A 7,007-nucleotide genomic window follows, 5' to 3' on the forward strand; every position below is an offset into this window, starting at 1 on the left:
TCATCTCTGCTGAGGTCAGGAGTCCACTTTGGGCATCTTTGTGACCTTCCGTAACTCCGGCTCAGAACTTGACCCCTCCCATCTCAGCCCTCTGCTCCAAGGTAGAGACCATCTTTGCTCTGGAGGATTTCAGAAGATCCTTCTAGAAGGGTATCCCCAGTCCTGGCTGGTGTGGCTCAGTGGATTGAGCGCTGGCCTGCAAACCAAAGGGTCACTGGTTGGATTCCCAGTCTAGGGCACAGGCCTGGGGTGTGGTCCAGGTCCCCAGTAGGGGGCACGAGAGAGGCAACCGCACACTGATGTTTCTCTCCCTTTCTCCTTCCTTTCCCCTCTCTCTAAAAGTAAATAAACAAAATCTTTTTTAAAAATAATAAAAGGGTATCCCCAGATCTGCCCCCTTGCCGTGGTCCAGCCGCAGCGGGTCAAGGGGTCCCACAGGTGAGGGTAGGCGTCGGCAATGGGTAACAGACAACAACACGCCTCAAAGGACAGTGAAGCTCTGTTCTGTTTATTGCAAGCACAAGCAGGTTTTTATATTTTCATTTTAGGTAGTGATTAACATTTGCAGGTGTATAGCATGATCAGTTAAGCAGAAAAAATCAATACAAAGGTAACCAGGAAAAGTACAAGAATTTCCATAGTTTCAGTTATATTAAACAAAAATTGTTTTGACCAGGAGAACCATTAATCAGACGATTTGAAATAGCTCTATGTACAGAGTTTGAATGTCTTATTGTTTATTAAAGGTCTAGAATTTGGCATGGGGCAAAAAGGTACGCTAGACCGAGCAGAGGTTAGGAAATTTATTATAAGGCCTTTGTGATGTCTAACTTAGCTATCTATCTTTCTGTCCAAAATGTTTCTCTATGTACTATGGACTCTAACTCCTTGGTAATTGTATCTACGTGTTAGTATCTAACAAGCTTCTCCTGTTTCTTTGCCTGCTAAATTGTAATTAATATATATTTCTGTTCAAGGTAAAGGAGGGGCTGTTACTCCAACAACTTTTAGATATTCAGGGGCTATTTCATTAGAGCGGATTAACTTGGGGGAGCGCTCTGGGTAATTCTGGCTCCCCGCTACCTAATATTAACTTGTCCTGCATCTGCTTAACTGGGTCAGGGAAGGAAATATTCTTCCCCTTGGACTCACTGGACATTGTGGGCCTTTCCTCCTCTGGGCCCCCAGAGAGGGTATTATTTTGGGGAAAGGCCAAGGTGGCATAGTTCTCAGTCTGACCTAGTTGTTGATCAGCTCTGAGAACGGCCATTATTTCTAGGAGATTCCAAATTATCAGAAAAGTAAATGTCAGAACACCAAGAGACAGCAAGAACAGAATCAACACTGTATATCCACTTATGCCACGTCCTCCAGGCCTGGATATGCTTCTTTGAGGCCATATTCCCCACACTCGGACTTTGTCAGCATGGTTGGAAGAGGACGTGGTACCCCCGGGAGACACCCCATTCTTTCCTGCCCCGGAGAGGCTTGAGGTGTGGGTTCCCGATGTCTCCCCCCGCCCCCTCCCCCGCACAGCCTTGCTCGGCCCTCCCGCCCCCTCTGGTGTCACCTCTGGCACATTCTGGGAGATGGCCCCCGAGTGTCAGTTGGCAGTGTGGTGGGAGCCAGCGCAGCAGGGCAGGACGAGAAGTGAGGAGCGAATTGTCCCAGATGCTGGGGACTCCTGGAGGCAGCAGAGGTGCCCCTGGCTGGGGCATTAAGAACCAGGAAGGAAGGGAGGTGGGGAGCAGCCCGCAGGTGGAAGCGCCTGAGGAACAAGGGGCTGCAGACTCAGGGGCCGGATCCCAGCAGAGCAGAGAACCACGTGTTCTGGGGGGGGTGGGGAGCAGAGCTGGGGGATTAGCAGGGCTGAGTCACAGCCCGAGGGGGTGGAGGTGACAGGAAGGATGACAGGTGAGGACGCTGGGTCCAGGGGCGGTGTGCAGGGAAGGGGAGTGTAGTGGGATTATAGGATCCTGGAGGACGGAAGCGTCGGCCGCGTGGCTCTGGCCGCGGCTGCACCGGAATGTGCTGTGAAACCGGCAGAGGCGTGATGTTACGTGGGGAGGGGGGTGGAGTGCAGGCCCCAGGCGGGTATGACGTTCCGACCGCCCGTGAGGGAGAAGGGGCCGGGCCAGCACAGGGGATGCTGTCCAGCGTCCCTGTCTGGGAGGGGGCCCTGACACCCTTCCCTCTGCAGGTACCTGGGGCCTCGGAGGCCCCAGGGTATGAGCAGACCCCGGGATGTTCGTGACACAGCACCACAGCCACTCGCTGTCTGCGTGCGGACAGCTACTGCACGGCAGCTGACCCTCCCGCAGGAGGAGATGGGGACGTGGACAAGGGGGCCCCACCCAGCAAGGGCACTAGCTCCCACAAAGCCCCTTGGGGGGCCATCTGCAGTGGTCTCTGGCCTGTGCAGGGGGAGGGCTGGAGGGGCTGCCAGGTACTCTGCTTTCTGTGCGTGCAGGGTTTGGAAATGCGGTTTTTGTTTCTCTCTAGTATGGTGAGGCCAACAGGTCAGGTGACTGCCATGGAAAAGAGCTTGTTTCTCAAGAGGAGGGGAGGGCCTCTGGGGGAGCCCCAGGCCCCGGTAGGAGGGGGAGGGGCAACGTGGTCAAGAGCCTTCACCGTGGTTTCTAGGAAAGGGATGAGCCGGGCTGGGCCAGCAGGCTTGGAATTGGCCGGTTTGCCTGATTTGGACACATGGGCACATGGGGGACGGCCCTGGTTGCCTGGCACCTGGCCCTGCAGTGTTGGCCGAGCTGGCTCTGGAGGGGTGGGTTGCCATAGGGAAGGACTTAGCCAGCCCTGGGAGGGGCCATTCCTCCACGGTCAGCAGGCCCCAGGTTCAAAGCCTGAGCGGCAGGAACAGAGGGCAGGAGCTGGGAGTGACCAAGAGTGGGGCACAGGCCCTGAGGCCTCGGGCTTGCACAGCCCAGCTGCGGCAGGGCCATTTTGGAAAGGACGTTTTGTGCCAAACCCGGGCCTGGTTTTCCCTTGGTTGTTTTTCAGGTCTGGTGGACATAGCTCGGGAGGAAGGGGTTGCCGGAATTTCTTCGACTGGATCTGATGGACCTTGCTGACATCAGCCCCTGACGGCTGGGTGATCAGTGATAGATCCCCAAGGTTCACCTATCACTCTGCATTTGGAAAGAACTTTCCAGAAACTTGGATGCTTTTCCTCGCCCCCGTGCACCAGGAGCCAGTCTGGGGTGTGGAGGGGAGGGTGAGAAGGCATCCGCGGGAAGCTGGGAGCCCTGGCAGGCCCCACCTCAGCGCTGCGGAGGGTGGACCCTGCCCCTCGGGCCCGCTGCCTGGCCACAGCCTGGTCACACTGTCCTCTGTTGACACACTGGCTCGCTGAAATCGATTTTTAAAAAAGCTTTTGCAGAAAGAGGAGCTTTCAAAATAAAAACACAAACTGACTGTCTCAAGAGCCCCACAAAACTTTGGGGGCTTGCCTGGGGCACCTTTCCCACGTAGAGCAGGGACTTCCAGTGGAGATGATGGCAGAGGAAGCCGGAGAGAGCGGCCCGGCCACAGTCCTAGGGCCTGGAGGGCTGCAGTGTCTGGATGGAGTTTTCCTTTCCCAGAGGGAGGGTCTGGGTGGACGGGACGAGAGGGAGACCTGAGAGGCAGGCTGGGTGGTGGAGAGAGGCTGCGTCCTGTCTGTCTTTAGCCGCAGCGTGAGGACAAGCGCAGACAGCTGGCCCCGTGCCGGTGCAGGTGGGCCTGCAGGGCTCCTTGTGGGCGCTGTTTGCTCAGGCGGGCACAGGTCTGCCGAGGTGCTCGGAGACGGCTCTTTCGGAGAGAAGATGAAGCACAACCCCCTGAGGTGTCGGGGCGTGGGGGGGGGTTCCAGCCCCACCCCTTGGACCAGCAGCACCTGCTCCTCCTGCCAGGAGCTGGGGTGATGGCGACTGACCCGCTCACGGGGACATCTGGGTGCCACCATATATTCGTGCTGCATGAGAAAACCACAACCAGACCGTCAGGATGGGACACCCACGTGCGACCAGATGCTGAAGGGTGGCAGGACAGACGGGCTGAGAAGGGCCGGAGCCCAGGCCTCCGTTGCTGTCTTCCCCTGCTCGCAGGGACTGGGCCGGGAGGCGGGGGGTGGGGAGGACTCCTCCCCTTCACTTAGAAGGAGACGCAACACAGCCAAGCCCCGGTCCTACTGAAGGTCACTTCTCCTTCACATCCTCATGGGTTCCGTGTCCCCCCAAGTTCCTATGCTGAAGCCCTGACCCCCATCCTTTCAAAATGTAACCGTATTTGGAGGTGTGGCTTCCCAGAGGTGCTTCCATTAAAACGGAAGCCATTCACTTGGGCTCTGACCCAACAGGACCAGTGTTGGGCCCTTATAAGACAAGAGGAGGACACAGACACAAACAGGGTCGGCCACGGGAGGACAGAGCCACATCCAGCCCTCTCCCTGTCCCGCAGGCCCCCGTGCGTCCGTGGCCCTGGACCTGCGGTGACTTGTTTCTGGAGAAGCTGCATCAAAAGGGTGTCCGTTGGTCTGGTCGGATGGAAAGGAGCCCTTTGGGAACCACTGGGCAAAAATAAAGAAAGAAGGACTCGGTAACTTGCATTTAATTTCAGTTTGGGTTTTAGTATATCAGGTTTCCTGAAGGCGGGTCCAGCCGGGGGAGGGGCCAGCACCGCTGGTGGGCTGTTCGCCCAGCTCTAGCAGGAACACCTTGATTCAGCCCCCCGCGAGGCAGTGGCCTTCGAGGGCTTTTCAACAGCAGGTGAGGAACATCATTACCAGTTCTAATGGGCTCCACAGTTCTCTCTGATTAAATCAGCCAGTAGCTGCAGCTGAGGTTATTTCCAACCTGATCTACATAAGGTGGCGGGGGGGGGCGGGGGGGTTCAGCGCTCCGCAGTGAGAGGAAGGAATAAACACGGGCTGACGTCACAGGACGGCGGAGCCTGTGCCGTGCACTGCAGGGACCCAACAACAAAGGGCTCTCGGGGCCTCTGGGCTGTCCCCTCCCCACGTCCTCCAGCTCTAAACCCTTCTCGTGGTGTTTCTTTGCTCTGCTGAGCCGGCCAAGTAAAGAAGGGCCTTTGGTCTCCACGTGCCCTGCTCTCCCAGCCCTGGGCCTGCAGGTGGACAGGACCGGAAGGGGTCTGGGCGTCTGCCCCACCAGGGCTCCTGCATTTGCTCAGTGTCACCTGGGGCCGTACTCAAGTTCTCTCAGATGGGGTTCCCCCAAAGGGAAGGGTCTGGGTGAAGGGAGTGTAGTTGGAGGTGTTCCCAGGAAGCCTGGCAAGGCGGAGGGGCAGGGAAAGGAAGACGCTCACTGAGCGGTGGGTGCCGTGGGGAGCGGGGCTGCTGGGGAGGCCGTGGGGCCCCTCCGCACGGTGCCTGTGGCACCAGGAGGCTGAGGTTCAGCCACCAAGCCCCGCCCTTGTCTATCGGACTTCGCTCCTGCGGCTTTGGATGGGGCCCTGAGAAGGCCCCCAGGTGGGGCAGAGGCGTGGGCCTGAGAATAACCTCCTTGCGCCTCATAAGCCAACACCAGAACCCACTGCCTGTGGCAGCTGCGGGCTCCCACCTGGGAGCCAGAGACGCACTCTGTTTAGGACTCAGGTTCGAGGCTGGCATTCCGGAGGGACTGGCAAGCACCTCTAGAACTGGGAGGTTGGCAGCAGACAACCCCAGGTCAGAGATGGGCTGTCCCTGCATGAAATGAACTTGCACGGGTCCGCTCTCAGCTCCTGCGGAAACCTGAGCAGGGTCAGGTCACGGCGGGCGGAGTAAAGGAGTAAAAGGTGGTCGGGGAGGGCTGATCACCTGCTGGAAGCCAGAACCAAGGGGCTGCAGCCCTGAGCCCCAGCGGCCACCCTGCGGATGAATATCCTCACAAGGGCCTGGCCCTTCCACTGCCCAGGACTCCGGTCGGTTCAAAGGAAATGGGCACTTGCTGCCCTGGTCTTTGTGCTGCCGTTAATCGGTTGGGTTGAGGGTCTGTTTCAGGATGCTCGGGGGTCCCCCACAGAGGCCTGGGCAGAAAGCCCAGCCCCATGAGTTCCTTCTGTCCCCTCTGACCCTCTTCTTACTGGCTCCTGCTCAGTCTCAGGCCCCATTCCTCCTCCCACCTCCAGCCTGGGACCCTCAGACCCGAGACCTGGACTTGGCCTTTCTGGTGAGGCCACCCAGCATCTCCCTCCTGGGCCCACCCGAGGGCACACCCTGTGGCTGACAGGGTTGGGGCGCCTTTGGGCCTGGGTATGCCTGCTGTGCTCCTAGCTGGCCTTTCTGGACCTGCGAGGCCAAGACCCTGCCCTGCAGGCGGCCATGCCCAGCTCCAGCCTGCTTCCTGCAGCCAGGAGACATTGCGGGCCAGCCGGGTGAGTCAGCTGACAGCCAGCTGACCTTGTCCTAGTGGGCCTCGGGACCACGGTCTTCCTGGCAGGAAGCACGTCCAGCGGCCCCAAGAGGTAGCCTCTTATACATATTGCAACAGGCGTGTTTACACGGGTTAGCCAAGTATACACTGGCACGACTTCTGTCACGCCTCCGGGAGGCCCGCAGCAATGCCAGGTGGCCAGGAAGGGAAGTGGGGGAGGATGTGGGGTGGGTGGCGGGAGGGGGGCACACTGGGCACTGTGCAGGGGGGCTGTGTGTTCTCATGGGGGTTTGTGGGTACAGCGTGAGAGTGTGGGGGGAGAGTGTGAGTCTGTGCTGGGGGCATGTTTGGGTCCCTAGTGACCCTGAAGGACTTGCAAACATTTTCCTGATTTGTGGAGTGATTTGGAATCTATAAAGAAAGAAAGCTCAATGACATGTACTAAATACAGTAAAATAATAAGGTAGAGTTGTCCCCAAATCACAAACACAGGGACCCGAGTTGCTGCTCTGTGATGGCTCGGCCACCTCCCCCGCTGGTGCGTGGCCGGGGGCACAGCCCCTGTGGGGACCCCCCCCCCCCGGCCCTGCCCCAGCTCTGAGGTCAGTAGCTGGGCTGTGTGGAATGAAGGCGTGCAGA

Source organism: Artibeus jamaicensis, unplaced genomic scaffold (assembly GCF_021234435.1).
Source record: "Artibeus jamaicensis isolate MK-2021 breed Jamaican fruit bat unplaced genomic scaffold, CSHL_Jam_final scaffold_474, whole genome shotgun sequence".
In the NCBI taxonomy this organism is placed as follows: Eukaryota; Metazoa; Chordata; class Mammalia; order Chiroptera; family Phyllostomidae; genus Artibeus; species Artibeus jamaicensis.